The sequence below is a fragment of the Lissotriton helveticus genome, chromosome 3_1 (genome assembly GCF_964261635.1).
Source record: "Lissotriton helveticus chromosome 3_1, aLisHel1.1, whole genome shotgun sequence".
NCBI classification, from domain to species: domain Eukaryota; kingdom Metazoa; phylum Chordata; class Amphibia; order Caudata; family Salamandridae; genus Lissotriton; species Lissotriton helveticus.
Genome location: NC_136061.1, coordinates 706,581,438 through 706,601,516, shown reverse-complemented (window position 1 = coordinate 706,601,516; position 20,079 = coordinate 706,581,438).

Sequence of the window (20,079 nt, the reverse complement as noted above, 5' to 3'; positions counted from 1 at the left end):
ATCTAAGCTGACGGGCTGGGATGTATGGCTGCAACATGTGCCTAAGGTAGAGTAGACCCTTTCCGTGAAGGGTCTTCCAAACCAAGATGAGAAGTTTAAAAAGTGCACACTTTTTGATGGGGAGCGAGTGAAGGGAGCGTAGAGAGGGCTCCGACAGGGAGAGGGGCGTAAGATTCAGGACATGGCGCCCAGCAGAGTTCTGCACCATCTGAAACCTGGCTAGGAGGCTTTCATTGATACCCACCAGAAAGGCATTGCCTTAATCCAGGCAACTCATTATCAGTGCCTGTACCAAAGTTTTCCTGGCATGAAGAGTGGTTCATTAAAGACCTTTTTAAGTAATTGAATGAGGCCAAAACAAATTCTAGTGACCGTTTTGACATGCTCACTCATATTGGGAATAGGTGGAGGGCACAGCTCGGATAGCCACAAGTCGGCTGACCAGGCTGTGTGTACTTTCCCGAACAGGAGAATCTCTGTTTTAGTCATGTTCACCTGTAGACAGTTGTTGGACATCCATGTGGCTACTGTCAGTAAGTATTTCTTAAATGTAGCTTTGGTCAGTGTTGGGTCATGGTCCATGGGTGCAGTGCACATACTTTACACTTTGACCCTGGGGTTAGACCTGACTGCTCTGTGCCAAGCTACCAATGGGTGAGCATAGGTTATCTGATAGTTGTGTGTCATCGGCATAAGAGATGGTTTCAAATCCACATAATCTTATAAGTCTTGCCAGGGGGGCCACATACACATTAAATAGAGTGGGCCTAAGAATTGAGCCCTATGGCACCCCCTTATCAAGGATTGTGGATGCCGATGTGAGCTTTCCCAGCTGGACCGAGTTTGTACATCATAACAGGTAATCCTTCACCACTCAAGAGCTTTACCCCTAATACCAAACTCTCTGAGTCTTTGTACTAGGATATGATGGGAGATGGTATTAATGGTGGCTGAGAGATCCAGAAGAACCAACATGGCTAAGGATCCCTGGTCTAGTGCCAGTTTAATTGTATCCGTTACTTCTACTAGAGCAGCCTCAGTGCCATGAGAGGCACAAAAACCTGAATGAGAGGGGTCCAGCAGATGATTAGAGTGACACTAGTTGGGCATTTACTGAAGACTCTAGAATTTTGAGACGGAAGGAAGCAGAGAGATAGGTCTATAGTTTGCCAAGTTCTGAAGGTCTGCTGTGGCTTTTTTAAGAAGGTTATTATTACAAGCTGTCATCCATTTGTGAGGGATGGTGGCCAGCTGTAGGGAGAGGTTACATAAGTCTGTGATGGGGGTGCGCAGAATGGGTGACAGAGTAGTGATCACATAGGGGGGTGGTGGTGGGTCTGTCTGAAACCCAGATTTTATGGTATCTATTTGGGCTTGGGTTTGGTTCTCTGTCATCAGAGTGAAGGATTTCAGAGTGCAGGACTGCAGTGCCCCTTAAGGTTCCTGGATTGTAGAGGCTGCATTGTTTGTAAACACACTGTAGATGCTGTTAATTTTATGTGTAAAGTAGGCCGCAAGGTTGTCGCAATGAGATTGTGACACAGGTACCGTATGATTGCCAAATTGGGATATCGATCAAGCCCTAATGAAGTCCCATTGGGACGAAACGCGTTGGCTGGGCCGAATGGATTGCTCCTCTCAAATTGGCATTTTTCGAAATGAAATTTGATTAAAACCAACTCGGAAGACTCCTAAATAACTTTTATTTGTCATATCATGACTGCTTGATCTATTGCTGGAGGACAGCTTAAGAATCTGTTGATTTTGGAACAGATAATTCTGTATAGAATTGAACGCTCCTTTTCATTTGTTATTTCTTGACCTTGTGTTGGGGTGGCCTCTTAGCAATGGGGTCACAAAAGTAGAGCGTTGGAGCAAACAGAATTTGTATTAATTACATACCAGTGTGCCGTTTGAAACCACATTGCCTGTGTGCTGTTCACTAGTACTCATCTGTTATTGATTCAGGCCAAGGCACAATCATTAACATATGGTTTCAAAATACTAAAACAAAAACTGAATTGTCAATCGTTATCCTATCTACTCAAGGTTAAGGAGGCTCGGCTACTACCAACACTGTCTTATGGCATAGAAATTATGCCGGTTTGAAAATAGATACATTGAACAGGAGCTAAACAAAAGTCTATAGATCCTTAATCAATATTCCAAAATCGGTCTCACCAGCTCAAATACGTTTTGAGTTTGCTCTAAAAAATCAAGCACATCATTGTAAAAGGTCTTTTATAAAATTGTGTTGGAGATTTTGAGCATCAGAAAGAGGCTCTATTAGCAATATATGCTGGAAGGAAATAGAGGAACAGCAACATAGTAATTCAAAAGAGTCCTGGGGAAGTCACTTAACTCTGGATGTAAAGGATGTACGCATACAAGAAGCATGGGGAATAACAATGGGAAAAGCATCATTCAATCAAGTGCTAAGAACTGCAACGAGAATAGCATTGAACCAAACAGATAAAAATGCATTTGCACTAAGGAAACATGCCTGGACAGTAATAAACTAGTATTCCAATATAGGCCATCAAGGGTATTTGGTGGAACATTTTTCATTAAGATTAAAACACCAATTTATGTTATTCCAATTTGGTATTATGGAGTTCAAAGACTTTATCTCGTCCTGTAAAAAACAGCCACAGGATGTATCCTGTAGACTATGTGGATACTAAAAAGAGACATCAACTCATTATTTAGAAACATGGGAATACGCTCATGTCGGCAAGCCGTTATCATCTGGCTTAATGGATGCTCGGCTGCCCTTGCTTGTAGGGCAGTAAATTACATTATGCCTTTTCTGCGAGCCACAGTTGCTCCAGGCCACCACCCTTGGGAGCACACAAGGCATAACAAGACCCCTCAGGTCTAGTTACAATGATACCAAAAACAGAGTACCTTGTGGCTTGGGTCCGGGGAGAGGCAGCCGCTAACTTTAGACTGAGTCCGCAATGTCAGGCACTGTTGTCCTCCCAATCTGGAGGTCGGAGACAGTCCAGGCTTCTGGCTCAGGTCCTGCTGACTGAGCAAATGTCTCCCAACACCCCTTGGACACCACACGCTATGAAGTGCCAGCTAGCACAGGTTCGTGGTGGCAAGTTTGGATCCTTTGGACTCTGCAAACTTCCCCAGCACTCCTCGAACTCTCCATGTTATGGCACCCCAGGTGAGTCACGGATCTTTACAAGCACACTCCTCTGCACAGTGTGATTACTGCATACGTAAGGATGGTCCTTGTCCCAATCAATGACAACTTCCACCCATTTCTGATGCACCGTGCACAATCTTGTGAAAATGGGGAGATCCTTTCGGTCCCTGGGATCTCATGGATAGGAGGTCAGCCGAACCAGCCCTTGAAGAGTGCTTAGGGCACCGGGCCATGACGGGAGGTGATTGATTGTAGGCCAGAAACATCCAGGGAAAACTCCACCAAGTGATAGTCCCCTACCTGGAGCACAAGAAGCCCCAGGCCACCACAAACCTATAGATAATCCTTCTGCAGTCCCTCCTGCCCCAATGGTTTCTCTTTTCGATGTCCCAGCGCCAAACCAGCGTAGAATGATTCCAATCCCAAAAGGGTCTCTAAACTCCTGAGGACACAGCCCCAGAAGTTATACCTACATTGGCCTTTGAAGATGAGATCAGTTCAAAAGGCCCCCTTTGAAATGCATAGGCTCCCTCTAAATGTAGTCCTGTCTGACTTGATCAATATCTCTATCCTGTTTGATCTACCGATTCCTCTGTAAGTTATTGACCTTACTCCAACTCACGCTGCTCACCCTCCACCCACTTCTCCTCCAACCTGTTGTTTCTCTTTCAGCAGCACTTCGCCACACATCCTTAGTGGCATCATTGTTGGACCTAAGCCTCGCTGGCCCACCCTTAACTTCCTCTACATTCCTAAGACATCCACCTCATCGCGCACACTTGATTTACCGCTCCTCGTAATCTCTCCTTTCCCTCCTACCTTAATTCTTGCCCTCATCTCTCCTTACCTCCTCTCTTGTACAGCACCCTTCATTCGGTAATCTGGGCCTGATGATGATCCTAATCTACATGGATCGAAATGTCGTCAACATCCCAGCGCAACTTGTGGCGTAAAATACTCTGGTTCACTTAAAATGTCTAACTCTGTATTAATTTATGCAAATACTTACCTGTGAACCTCAAGCATTCTGTATTTATTGTCACATTTCCACTTGCACCGTATATCGCTATTCACTTATCACCTGCGCCGTCCACCTAGGTGTCATGAGTACTTGTGTGCACATAGTTCTTCGAGTTACTCACGTATTTATTGCTTACAGTGCCTTAATAACTGTTCCCAATTTGTCCATACCTTTTAAGTTTTATGTTCCCTCTTGCCTCTATTCAATTTATGATGCCTTTGGCACGTTTAACTGAACCATGACTCTCCTTACCTTCCTTTATTGCAATGTTTTGTGCATGCTTACCTACTAGTCTCGCAAATAATACCAGTTGAGATATTGTTGTTTATATACTCTACTTGACCCAGATCTCAACTTGGTTGTTGCTTTTACGTTTACTACTGGATAAGGAACTTACAGATAACTCAAATCGTCATGTAATCACCAATCACCAGTATGTATGGCAGTGTCAAAGCACTCAAAGTCCTGAGGATAGCATGTAGAGCAGCCGAAAACCAGGAGGTATAAAAGCAAAAGTCAGTGGAAATAACACAAAAAGGGCCATTTCCAACACCAACATTACCCAACTTGATTCAGGACCTAAGTTGGCAGCTTTGGACCCTCGGGGAGGCAAAATCTGCCTTCAGAGGATATTGGAAGTACAAACCTGTTCTTGATGACTATCAACATACATGGTATGGTAGAATTTCAAAATTGTTACCTTATACAAACTGTTACTCATGTTATCACTTGCACTTCAGTTTCCTTTAAAATCACACATATTTGTGCTCCCTTCCTTTATATTGCAATGTTGTCTGCTTTTCTCCTCACAACCCTAACACATAAGGTACTTTCTCAACCTGGAGGCAGGCAATTCACCCTACCCCTACACTAAATAAAACAAAATGTTTAAACTCTGCCCCTTTCCTCTTCTATGGCTTTCCTTTTCCCACAGTACTGCCATTTATTTTGTCACTTTTGAAGAGGGTGCTCGGCTAAGCCCCCTTCTAGCAGTGTTCGATTTGATTTTACTTTCTTTTTTCTATCTCTACGGGTTACAAGTTTGGGTTCTGAGGCCACTTTGGGTCCATTTCTTCTTACACGACTGTTTGCACATTGACTGTTTAACTTCTTTGCCATCTAAGTGTTTTACCTGGTATCTTGCTGATCGTCATGTGCCATTTCTGGAATTGTGCCTGTGTTATCTTTCAGCCACTGTGCCCATGTGCTCACCACACGTCTACACTATCAGTCTCTTCATGTCTCCAGGGGTTTGTCAGCCTCAGACTCTTTGTATGGGCAGAAGGGCCATGCTCCACGTATTTCCTGGCAAGAAGCGTATCTGTAAGGCTGAGCAAATATCAGACACTCTTCTTGCTCAGGTCAGGCAGCCAGGAGCTTGGGATGCACTAAATGAACAGGTACCTGGCTCTCTGGGCTGAACTTTGCCAGGCTGAGGCTGTCACAGCTCTGTGGGCGTAACATCCACTGCCTTGCAAAAGTGCCCTGAGGACCCCCCCACCCCCCCAACCCCCATCATGACGAGAGGCACTGATTTCTTCAGGCCCAAGCGCTTCAGTTTTCAGCCTTGAAGTGCCGGGGGCCGAGTGTCAATCAGTGACATGTCACAGAGTGGGTGGGGTCAGCAGTCTCACTGCCCCATTCCACTCTGTGACAAGTGAGGAACTGCTGCCTCCTCTCAGGTCAGCCATTGACAGGAGGCAGCAGTCCCAACCCTCCTAGGGCCGCCGTGACTTCCCTGCCCAGGAGCTGCAGCACATGTAAATGTTATTTTTGTATGTTTGGTGCGTGTATGAATGTATGAATTTGTGAGTGAGTGTTGTGAATGGGTGTGTGTGAATGCATTGGTGTGAGTGAGCAGTAAAACATTCTGAAATGAGGCCCCAAGCATTTGCGCCATTTTTAAGACCAGCTATTTTCTGGCGTTAAAAAATTGCAACTAACTGGAGTTAGAGCCAGTTTTTTTTGTTTTGCACCATATAAGGAATTCCTTGTAAATATCGCAAAGTGGGGTTAGGTGCAGTTTTTGCACAGGAACGCCTACCTTGCATCTCATTTTCGTTAAGTCCCACTAACAGAAGTGGCAATCTTAAAAATTCAAGTTTTCACCGGAAAAGTGCCGCTAACTGCACTTAGCGCCAACTTGTAAATATGGCGATAAAAAAAAGCCACCGTAACATCATAAAATTGACGGCGGCTTTAGGTCCTTGTACATATGATTTCTTACAAGAGTAGTTGCTGTTTTGCACCTTCGTTTAAACCAATTCTTCTTTTGATGCTTTAGTCTCCAAAAACTGTACATTACCTAAGCTGGACTAATATTGCACGGATCTAAAATGTTAACTGCTTCCTTGGCCTACTAAACACTCTTTATGTTTCTAAATTCCAAAAATGCCCTTTTCTTCACTTTTAAATATATCGATTACTGAGCTCATGTTATTGGAACTCTGCGAAGGCCGTTAACATGTGGTGCTACATTGAATAAAATAAATCTACACAGAAGTGATGACAATCTGTGTGGAGCATGAGAATGTAGAACGAGAATGTAGCTAGAGCTTTACCCATAATGCCCGTGCATGGCTTACCAGCACAGTGACCAATGCAACTGCGGCTCATGCATTTGAACTGATTCTCTTATAGTAGCTTCACTGGCTCTGATGGGAAGAGAATCGTGTTCCCTGTAATCTTTATCCTGTGTCCATCCTCCAAATCCAAGCACCTGTGATCATAGTACTGATTGACAGATTAGACAGAATGAATTAGTCAGCTTGTAAAAATACCCTGAGAAGGGTCTTGTCTAACGGTTAAGATGAGTTTGGTCCAGAGATTTTTTCATTTCAAAGAATGTCTGTCAAGAAAGCACAGATTCTGTCCGAGCCTCTCCTGTACATCATGTATACATTATGCATGTTCAAGACTATAAGTGCCTTCATGAGCATGAAATTAGGGCACACGCAAGCCAATCTGGCAATGCACGCCTGCACCTTGTTAGTAAAAATAGATATTTGCCTCAGGGGACACACTCATTGCCAACGTATTTATGGTAAGATACTTAGAACACACAAGGGCTCAATTAACTGCGTCTTTTTTTCTCCATTTATTCCCCAATTAATTTGTAAATGCTATAACGGGAAACAAACTCTGTAACGTTTTTAAATTTCAATGTCAAAGTTCAGCATTCTGTAAAAAGAAAACAGAGCACCGCAGAAATGAAAAACAGGGGGAGCAATGCGAGCACATGGCACTGAATATTTCACTGCCCCGGGGCACGCACTCTGGCCCTGCCTGCGAAACGACTCATAGCGCAGCTACTGGGTCAAGAGAGAGCTGCGACTCCCGTTTCCTGGGCTCAATCCAGTGCAGTATGGATATTAATTAAATTTATTAAACAAATAAGATGGCGACTCGGGGAGGCGGGGGCCATCTGCCAGCGCCGCAGATTGATCTCTGCAGAGACGCGAGTGGAAGGTAGTTACAGCTCAGTTGCAGAGCTCAGCAGATGGGCTCTTGTCTCTAGTGAAGGAAATTTGGTGGCGGTCCAACAGCTTTTTCTCCCCTCCAGGTTTTTTTGTTTCTTCTAGCTGTGATTGAAGAAGCTCGCCTATGTCTTTTCTCCGCCTGCCTCCCCCCTTTTGTTTATCTGAGCGCTGCTGTTGTCTGAGTGATTTGTTAGAGAGGCAAGTCCCGGCTGATCCCATTTTGTGTATGAGCTGTAAACCTCAAGCAGAAAATAATTAGGAAAATGTAATCCCATTGACTTTACACCCCACTTGTGTACATTGCGACGCCTCCGCCTAGTGCTTGGGGAGACAGCGTTAGAAGAACATAAGTTGTCAAACATCAACAGTTTGTTTGAGTAATATGCTGCTCTGTGGTGTCAGGCACGGAATATCAAGCATCTGTTCTTGCTTGTTTTCAACCCTTGCTGTCTCTACATTCTTTCGTTTTCCTTGCCATTCGCAACTATATATAGATAAAGATACAGATTTGTTGTAAATATTTGTAGATTTATTTCCTTAGTAGAATTAAGATTGTTTCCTAAATAACACAATAGTTGCAAAGAGAATATTTTACTGCACCACTTCTGATAATAGCAACCTCATTTGAATGAAGATCATATTTCGAAGGGCACTCTACCACAGGTTTAGAGGTAGGTTGCGCCACCGTACTATGAAAGCGTGTTTGGATGTCCATATCGACAAAGAAAGGTGGTGGCAGCTCCTTTTCGCGTTGTTTGTGTGCACTTGCAGATTGCGAGGGGATCCTCCTCTGCGTGTTACATGCCTAGTGTGAATCCGGATAATATTTTGCACATTGTGATTATTTGAAATATTTTAACAATTTGACTTACTAAATTGCCTTTTAGCTGCAGTACTGTTCTTTTCATTTGATTGTATACCCTAGCCCCGTTCCACCGCGGCTCTGTGCCATTAGTTGTGGAGGGCAGGGCAGAGCTACATTGTGTCTCAGGGCCGGCTCCCGCCGTGAACGGAATGGAGTTAGCATTCTAGTTGGGGGCGGAGCCTGGATTATAAAAACACCGTGTAACAGGGAGCCCGGGCGACAAAGAAAGGTGGTGGCAGCTCCTTTTCGCGTTGTTTGTATGCACTTGCAGATTGCGAGGGGATCCTCCTCTGCGTGTTACATGCCTAGTGTGAACCCGGATAATATTTTGCACATTGTGATTATTTGAAATATTTTAACAATTTGACTTACTAAATTGCCTTTTAGCTGCAGTACTAATCTTTTCATTTGATTGTATACCCTAGCCCCGTTCCACCGCGGCTCTGTGCCGTTAGTTGTGGAGGGCAAGGCAGAGCTACATTGTGCCTCAGGGCCGGCTCCCGTGGTGAACGGAACGGAGTTAGCGTTCTAGTTGGGGGCGGAGCTTCGCTATATGAAATGAGCATTAGGAAGCGCAGCGGACGAGCGCAGCGGGAGCGCCGTCAGCGCCGAAGCCACGCCAAAGGGGTGCCAGTCTGCGCCAGTCCGTGCTGGAACCGCGCGGAGCGCCGTACCCCCTGGTCCCCGAAGACCCAGCCATATTAGCAAGTTAATCACTTACACTAGGGCACAACTCAGGGACATAGGAAACAACATAAATTCCTTAAATTGCACTCATTTTGATACAGACTCCGTTAGTAATCTGCTCTCGTCCTCATGTCCAAATTGCCAATTTAAGCTTACGTACAACCATCATCTCTTCTAGCCCCCGGGAATGATGTTAAACACATAACTTGTGTACTCATTAATGTGCGCTCCCTTATAAAACACAGAGAAGACGTTGCGGAACTAATTTCCAACCAAAATATTGACATTCTGTTTGTAACGGAAACCTGGGCAGATCTAGCATCTGGCCCTGACTTCAGTATAGCCACCCCGAATGGCTATCACGTTATTAGACAGGATAGATCATCTGAAAAAAGGGGAGGCGGCTTAGCAATAATTCACCGAGCCAACTTAGCAATAAAGACAGAATCACTAGATTGTACATCCGCTGAAGCCTTGTGCTTTACCCTCACACTTTCTCCCACACAAACTTTTAAGGGGACTCTGCTCTATCGACCTCCTGCTACACGCACGCTTTTCCTGAAATCCATTAATTTTCTATTAGAACCGGTAGCAGCCAATTCGGATTATACTATCTTGGGAGATTTTAATTTCCATTTAGAAAATCCTAAAGACAAAGACTCGCAAACACTCATTGCCGACTTCCTGGCTGCTGGTCTAATACAACGCGTTTCCATTTCCACCCATAGAGCAGGCCACACTTTGGATGGCCTATTTACAAATAATTCTTATATCACTTCCCCGACAGTAATTCCGCTTACATGGTCGGATCATTCATCTGTGAAATTTACCATTCTAATTGCGAAACACAAAAACTTACACCCTCCCAACGGTCCCCGGGTCCTTTGTCGTGACTGGAAGAATATTGATTCTACTTTACTTCAAACTACCTTGGAGGCTACGAGACCACTAAATACAGCATATCCGCACATAGCCTCTAAAGACTATGGTCAATGGCTGAACAACGCCTTCGACCTGTTAGCACCGGCTAAAAACTTGCGTCCCAATCGCTTAAAACCTTCTGCCCCTTGGTTCTCGGAACCCCTAAGATTAGAAAGACAGCGATGCCGTAATTTAGAGAGACGGTGGCGCACTAAATACGACAACAACGACAGGGACACTTACAAACAAGCTCTGTCAAGTTACAGGAAGCTTCTAACTATAGAAAAATTTAAATTCTATAGTAAACAAATAGAGTCATCCCAAAACTCGAGCAAGCAATTGTATCAAGTGGTATCAAAACTTGCCAATCCACCTGCATCTGTCACAACTGAGACTTCCCAAACCTTCTGTAACAACGTCGCGGACGTCTTTATGGCAAAAGTTGAAGATATTTTTAACAATTTCTCCAATAAAACTGTCACCGAGCCATCCGGCCTGAATAATGGTGCTATACTCCCCAACTCCACTTTGGAGGAATTTAGTCCGCTATCTCAACTCTATATAGGAGAACTCATGAACACTGTTAAATCAGGATCACCTCAGGATCCATGCCCACCATCAGTTCTTAAATCTGTATCCAACTCGATAGCTCCAGTGATTACTAACATCTGTAATTCCATGTTTCAAACGGGGGATTATCCTTCAATCTGGAAAAAAGCCATTGTAAAACCTTTATTAAAAAAACAAACCTCAATCCATCAGAGCCCAAAAGTTATCGCCCATTGCCTCTCTCCCGTATCCATCTAAAATATTTGAAAAGGCAATGAACATCCAGCTGGCCAATTATATCGACCAGAATAACATACTGGACAACACCCAATTTGGGTTCAGGAAGGGCCACGGGACTGAGACTGCTCTGATAAAGGCGGCGGAGGAGGTCAGAATGATCATGGATCAAGGTGGCGCAGCGGTCCTGATATTATTAGATCTGTCTGCAGCTTTCGACACGGTCGATCACACCATCCTGATCGACCGTGTCGCTGCCATAGGCATTCAGGGCAAAGCCAAGGCACTTCTGGCCTCGTTCCTTGCTGACAGAGAGCAGTCAGTGAAGATGGGGAGTTTTTACTCACCCGTCTTCTCTCTGCCGTGTGGAGTCCCCCAGGGATCCTCGCTAAGTCCGACACTTTTTAACATCTATGTGTCGGACTTGGCGAGGGTCATTAAATCATATGGAATTGGGTTGACCTCATACGCCGATGACACCCAGTTGGTCCTGGCGATACATAAAAATGGAGGAGCAGTGGCTGCGAATTTCCAGGAGGGTATGAGAGCTATCAGCCTGTGGATGGATCAGAACTGTTTAAAGTTAAATTCAGACAAGACGGAGGTCATGATATTTGGTGAACTCACCCCGTCTTGGTCCCCAGTATGGTGGCCTTCCGATTTAGGCATCCCGCCAACACCAGTTCCCCAGGTTAGAAACTTGGGGGTTCTATTTGACAACAAGTTAGCATTTACCAGTCATGCTAACGCAGTAGTCTCAGCCTCTTTCTACACGTTGAGAATGGTGAAGAAACTGTTACCGTTTCTCCCTTCTACAGCGGGTAAAACCCTTATGTCCTCCTTGGTATTGTCCAAGGTGGACTATTGTAATGGACTGCTGCTAAATGTCCAAGAGCAAGTTTTTAACAAACTGCAGCTGGTTCAAAACGCAGCTGCAAGAATTTTGACCAGTACCACCAAGTTTTCTTCTATCTCACCTGTTATTCGTCAACTTCACTGGTTGCCGGTGACAAGTCGTACTAAGTTCAAGGCCTTGTGTATCACATACAAAGCTATGAACAACATAGGACCAGAGTTCTTAAAAAAGGCCTTGAGTGTATATACGCCTAACCGAACTTTACGGTCCTCCTCATCCCAGCTTCTCCAAATCCCACGGACGAAAAAACTACATGGGGAGATAGACGTTTTGTAGTTGCAGCATCCAAATTATGGAACTCACTACCTGATGACATCAGACTCAGCCCTTCCTTGTTAATATTTAGGAAACAGGTGAAAACTTGGCTTTTTAATCAGTAACACTGACAAGGATCCTCTCTGCAATTGTAGGTATCAGCGCCGAGACACCAATCGGTATTTGTGCTCTATATAAGTTTTATAAATAAATAAATAAATAAATATGACAAGTACATTTCTGGATGTTTCTAGTGTGGCATTCAGAGTAAATTTTGAATTCCCAAATAAAGTGTGTTTAGTTAATATAAGTTGGTCGAAATAGTATAATATTAATAATACTTATTATTGTTAGATCAGAGTATGAGCATTTGTAGTCCTTCATTACTGTTTTTGAAGCTGAGCTTGAACAAGATCAGATGGCTGTTCATTCTCACATGTTGCATATGAGTAAGGCTCTCAAAGAGTCAAAACGCGTAATGCTGCAAGATTTGTCAAGATTAAAGAATTTTCAAAGAAGCACGTCTGGTGGGTCTGCTTGCATGTTACTGGAATACAATCTCGCTTTTGCAATATATATATATATTGAACTTGGCAGTGAGAAAATAAAGTGGAACATCTTTCCAAATCCGTTAAACAGAAGGACCAAAGCAGCAAACCAGGTCATGCACAACGATTCGTATAGTTCCTAATACATGGTGGTGCAAACTCTTCCAACATCCGCTGCCTTGGGATGCGTGAACAGAAGAAATATAGAAACAAAGCAGAAGGTGCACTCTCAAAATTGTATAAATTCTTCTTTATTCCAAAATTCTTTTTGACATCATAGGCACAGCCAACGCGTTTCGTTCCTTTCTTGGTTTTTGGAACTTCGCCAGGGCAGAAATTTTGATAAGTTCAAAACTTCAGAAAAGGGTGGATGCCGAGTGTCGAGTGGATCCGAATATTAATCTGTACGGGTCAGACGTACGCTCTCAAGAGTAGGAGATGGCGTGAATCTGCCTGTGGATCCTGAAGAAAACTTGTATCTCACATCGTAAGGTTAAGAAACCAGTTTTTAAATTTGGGCCAGCCTTTTAACTGTGTGTCGAACCTCAGGGTTCCTCAGAAGGTAGTCCCTGCCCAAATCCCTCAGCGTAGTACCGGATATATACCAAACAAGTTGCCGAACCTGTGATAGGGTATCGGTCATCCAGCTCTCGGCATACGCGGCGTTCTGAGAGCTGGATGACCGATACCCTATCACAGGTTCGGCAACTTGTTTGGTATATATCCGGTACTACGCTGAGGGATTTGGGCAGGGACTACCTTCTGAGGAACCCTGAGGTTCGACACACAGTTAAAAGGCTGGCCCAAATTTAAAAACTGGTTTCTTAACCTTACGATGTGAGATACAAGTTTTCTTCAGGATCCACAGGCAGATTCACGCCATCTCCTACTCTTGAGAGTGTACGTCTGACCCGTACAGATTAATATTCGGATCCACTCGACACTCGGCATCCACCCTTTTCTGAAGTTTTGAACTTATCAAAATTTCTGCCCTGACGAAGTTCCAAAAACCAAGAAAGGAACGAAACGCGTTGGCTGTGCCTATGATGTCAAAAAGAATTTTGGAATAAAGAAGAATTTATACAATTTTGAGAGTGCACCTTCTGCTTTGTTTCTATATCTTTCCAAATCCGTGTGGTCTGTTCTCCTTCTTCGCCGGCGTTCCCAAGCTGGAGGTGGTTTGGAGAGTTGTTTGGAGATACATATATATATATATACTCACTGAAAAAACCATAGGTTTCACACCAGTTATAGTTAGCTGGGCATTTTACTCATACAAAACCATTGAGATTCCCCTGTTATAGTTAGTTGTACTCACTATAACTCGCGCGCCCGCAATCCACTGCTGATGATGTCACATATTACATCATTCATGACATGGTCAGTGACATCACTGATGACATCACTGATGACATCTCAAATGACATCACTGATGACATCACTGATGACATCATCCATGTGACAATCAAATACACCTCATCACACACTAGTATAATCTTTCATCGCTCACTGTAAAATAGAAAGTGCCATATTTGAAACCATTGACACACCAATAGAAATTTCTAAACACCCACTCAGTTATTCATAGAACTATACACACATCTAATCACGTACCTATAGATTCAGTGTTATATGCAGTGAATAATCAACAGAACACTATCAAATATACTTATACGCCTATTTCAAAATTACACACCAGCACACATTGTATTCACTTATAAAGACATCCTTCTGACTTATGCAAACAATTGATTATACTTACATTTACTCACCTACACACTTATACAAACACCACTTCACCTATTTATATAGATAGTAACTCACACTTAGTGTGTTATAAAATCACTATTACAAGTATACAGTTATCCATATAGTGACTCATACAATCACTAAGTCGTAGGCACACTTAATTAGATATAACGGTCACATACACTGCCTTTTTTTTAAAGTTTAATGGAGATGTACCATTGAGAGAAATATTTCATCACCACCACACCCATAAACATATACACTCACTGAAACAACTGTTATAACATGTAGTATTAACCTCATATACCTACTGAATGAACTATTCACACATTTTTTGGCAATCACACACCCCCCACCAAACCACATAGACATTCATTTACCCATACAAATACTCAGTTAAAAAACCAATAACAAATAGAGGGGTCGATTAGGATCGCGGACGGACTTGAGTCCGTCCGCGACCCCTGAGGAGGAGGGAACGTCCGCATGGGCTGCGGCGTTCCCTCCGATCAAATTAGGATGTGACCGCCAGGGTGGCGGTCACATCCTCTATCACTAACATTGTGGCGGGTGCAGCTTCAAGCTGCATCCGCCGCAATGTAAAAAATCCATGCACAGCATTTGCGTGCACAAAGCGGCAGGCACCGCGCGGTGCCTGCTGCATTGTGCACGCAAATGCAGGGGGGTACCATAGGTACCCCCCATGTGCACCCCCCACCCCACCTTCACCCAGGGGGCCCGCAACGGGCCCCCGAAGTGAAGGTCCGTATGCTTTTCCACGGCGGTAAAGCCGCCGCGGAAAAGCATATATTTTCAGACATCCTAATAGGCCTGGCGGTGTCTGATAGACACCGCCAGACATGTTAGTGCTTATCCGCCGCGGTCGCCTTCCGACCACGGCGGAAAAGCGGCGGACAGATTATCAGACCCACCAGCCATCCTAATTTGGCGGTGGGTCTTTGGAGTCTCCGCCGCGGTTTTTCCGCATCCTCCAGGCCGGCGGACACTTCCGCCGGCCCGGAGGATGCGGAAAAACCGCCATCCTAATCGGCCCCATAGTCTTTAACATAGCAATTAAGACAAAGCAATAAAGACTTTCACACAGTTTAGTAACTCCACATTATATATAGTGAGACTCTACAAATGAGTCAAGGAAACAATCAATGACACTGTTACTATTTCCTCTCCGCCTCCCAAGAAGTGAAATGTGGGGTACCACAGGGCTCTTCATTGAGCCCTTTGTTATTTAATATCTACGTTACCCCACTTGCTAAGGTGGTGAGATCCTTTGGTCTTGAAGTATTATCGTACACCGATGATACACAGATCCTGGTCTCTATCACCCAGTCGGCAAGTGACTCAGCCCTCAAGTTTAGAGCATGTATGGAGGCAGTCTCTAACTGGATGATACGACATTTTTTAAAATTAAATGGGGACAAAACAGAGATCATGGTCTTTTGTGGTAGTTGGGACCTATGGTCAAAGGACTGGTGGCCTTCTTCCCTGGAGGAATGCCCTCTTCCCTCCCTCTCCGCCAGGAACCTTGGAGTTCTAATTGATCCCTCTCTATCATTTGACGCTCAGGTAAACAGAACGGTGTCCACCTGCTGTGCCATCATAAGAACGTTGAGGAAGATTGCTCCCTATCTATCCCATGCAGTCCGGAAACAAGCAACAGTTGCTTTGGTCTCATCGAGGCTAGATTATTGTAATGCCCTTTATAGTGGCATTAACAAGAGCTCCATCCACCGTCTGCAGATGGTGCAGAATGCTGCGGCCAGGATGGTCTTGAACCTTCCTAGGCTAGCCTCGGCAACTCTGGCCAGAAGGGATCTTCACTGGCTTCCGATTCCCTCTGGGATTTCATTTAAACTCCTGTGTCTGGCTCATGGTGCTGTTCATGGCTCAGGCTCAGAGGGAATCAGGTCCCTTCTGTGTGTCTATACTCCCGTAAGAACCCTTCGCTCTGCATCTAAGAACTTACTCTCGGTCCCCAGAGTTGTGAAAGCAAAATGGGGTGGTAGAGCTTTTTCCATCTTAGCTCCTAAACTTTGGAACTCTCTCCCTCCTGAACTCTCCAGCCAGGCCTCCCTGTTGATCTTCAGGAAATCCTTAAAGATCTGGCTTTTCTCTCAGGCTTACTAGAGGCCTTGCTTTCGGTGGTCATAATGATCTTTACTTGGTAGCCTGGACTCTCTGTTTGTTTGTTATCGCGCCTTGATGCCTTTAGGGGCTAAGTTTGCGCGTTATAAAATGCCTTTCATTCATTCATTCACTAAATTCACCATCCACACATTTATATTTATATATCCACTCATTCTTCATTGCAAAGTAGTGTATTTATAATACATTTTTAAATATAAAAGCAAACCACATTCACTGGATGATGTCATCAGTGATGTCATCAGTGATGTCATTTGAGATGTTATCAGTGATGTCATCAGTGATGTCACTGACCATGTCATGAATAATGTAATATGTGACATCATCAGCAGTGGATTGCGGGCGCGCGAGTTATAGTGAGTACAACTAACTATAACGGGGGAATTTCAATGGTTTTGTATGAGTAAAATGTCCAGCTAACTATAACTGGTGTGAAACCTATGGTTTTTTCAGTGAATTTCAAAGGTTTTTTAAGTGCTAATTCCTAACTATAACAAGTGTGAAACCTATGGGGCCTTATTTACAAGCCCATTGCGCCTCCGGACCGTCACTTTTTGTGATGTTCCGGTGGAGCAGAAGACTGAGTGATATTTATCAGGCAGGACTAAGACACTTTTTGTGGCGTAATCCTGCCTGATAAATATCAGTCCCTTTAACACAGTGTCCTGCGTTAAAGGGGCATGCAATGGGTGTTGCTGGGGGCGTTCCCAGCAGCATCCATGGACTTGAGTAATTTATAGCATCCTCAAAGTCAATCTTTCAAAAATGCCATATAGGACATGATAATCCAAATCCAAATGTTTCTCAAGAAAAGTCATAAACCGTGTCCGTGGGTCATATCTGCCCAAATGCCGATATTCCGAACGATTGAAAATGACTTTTCTTGAGAAACATTTGGATTTGGATTATCATGTCCTATACTTTAGAATTTTTGAAAGACTGACTTTGAGGATGCTATAAATTACTCAAGTCTGCCTGAATTGTGTGGGTAAAATTGATACCTAGTCACTTTGAATAAGAATGTACTTACGACTCGTCTAACATTTGGAAGAAATATCTAGTTATATGACAACAGGATATCGACATAACTTGAAGGAAATAAGAACGCCCTGAGAAGTTCTGTTGTACAGAAAAAAACGTGTTGGCTGGCTGTGGTACATAAACTTAAGGAAAATAAAAGCATTTGAATATACACCAAGATTCAGCGCTTCATTAAGGACTCTAAGTGATATGATTTGATTGGACTTGTGCAAGTGGTGCTGTGCCAAACTTTGGAATATTCTCCACTACTCTCTACGTCTCACTCTCTACTACTCCACTACTCTCTAATACTCACTCTCTACTACTCATTCTCTACTACTCTACTACTCTCTACTACTCTCTCTCTACTACCCACTCCCTACTACTCACTATCTACTACTCTCTACTACTCACCCTCTACTACTCACTCTCTACTACTCTCTCCCTACTACTCATGCTTTACTACTCACTCTCTACTACTCTCTACTACTCACTCTGTACTTCTCACTCTCTACTACTCTCTACTACTCTCTACTACTCACTCTCTACTACTCACTCTACTACTCACTCTACTACTCACTCTCTACTTCTCACTCTCTACTACTCTCTACTACTCACTCTCTACTACTCTCTCTCTACTACTCTCTACTACTCGCTCTACTACTCTCTACTACTCTCTACTATTCTCTCTCTCTGCTACTCACTCTCTACTACTCCCTCTCTACTACTCACTCTCTACTACTCACTCTTTACTACTCACTCTTTACTACTCTCTACTACTCACTCTCTACTGCTCTCTACTACTCACTCTACTACTTACTCTCTACTACTCTCTACTACTCACTGTCTACTACTCACTCTCTACTACTCTCTACTACTCACTATACTATTCACTCTATTACTCACTCTCTGCTACTCTCTCTACTGCTCTCTACTACTCTCTACTACTCACTCTCTACTCTCTATTACCCACTCTCTACTCTCTACCTCTCTCTACCTCTCTCTACTTCTCTCTACTTCTCTCTCTACTAGTCTCTACCTCTCTAACTCTACCTCTCTACCTCTACCCCTCTACCTCTACACCTCTACCTCTACACCTCTACACCTCTCTCCACACACACACATATACACATATATATATGCATATATATGCATATGCATTTATATATATGTATGTGTATATATATATATATATACATACATATATACACATAAATAATCTGCATATCTATATAAATACAAATATAAATGCATGCATACATAAACATATATGCATACATATGCATGTTATTTACATGAAAGTTTGAGAAACACTAATAAAAGCAAAGCTAAAAAGCCACCTCATTACAAACAGAATGGCTTTAAGTTAAACGAGGGCGAGATCTATTGCATTTTCAATGCTTGTTTACTTTGGTTCCATCAAGAAGGCATTCAGATGTGTCACACATTTGCCATGAATTCTGAATGTTAGCACTCTAGTTGCTCATTAGATCACTGTAGTAAAGTTACTGCTCACCAGGGAAGTCTGCTGCTGGTATTCAAAGTGCATGTTTCAGTCTGCATGTCAGAATTTTTTTAATGAAATAGAAGAGGATTTGAGAAGTCAAAATGTGCCCTAATTTTTCTTTCTTCAGCACTAATCATAATTTCTATGGCAAAATGAACCCCCTCATTTTGTTCCTTTGCAAATTAAATGTTTTAAGTGTTACCACTTTATTCCAATCACGATGACTTCAGGTGTGCCATACTTTTGTCATAAGTAAGACTGTTAGCGCTCTAGTTGTTTTTTAGAACACTCTGGGACATTCTGTCATTGGGCTATACTTGGGCTACATCTGGGGGATATTGTGCTACATTTGGGCTCCTTTGTCTCTGGTGGCCATCTTGGGAGACTTATTTGTTATGTTCCTAATTTCCTCATTTACTACAGTCTCCTCAGTAGGAAATACTTTCAGTTTTCAACTTTGCTTCCATCAAGAAGGCATTCAGATGTGACACACATTTGCCATAAATTCAGAATGTTAGCACATTAGTTGCTTATTAGATCACTGTAGTAAAGCTACTGCTCACCAGGGAAGTCTGCTGCTGGTATTGAAAGTGCATGTTTCAGTCTGCATGTCAGAATTTTTTAATGAAATAGAAGAGGATTTGAGAAGTCACTCAAAATATGCCCTAATTTTTCTTTCTGAAGCACTAATCATACTTTCTATGGCAAGATGAACCCCCTCATTTTGTTCCTTTTTAAATTAAATGTTTTCAGACTTACCACTTCATTCCAATCAAGATGGCTTCTGGTGTGACATACTTTTGTCATAATTAAATAGAAGAGGATTTGAGAAGTCACTCAAAATGTGCCCTATTTTTTCTTTCTGCAGCACTAATCATAATTTCTATGGCAAAATATACCCCTCATTGTGTTCCTTTTTGAATTAAATGTTTTAAGAGTTACCACTTTATTCCAATCAAGATGGCTTCAGGTGTGCCATACCTTTGTAATAAGTAGGACTGTTAG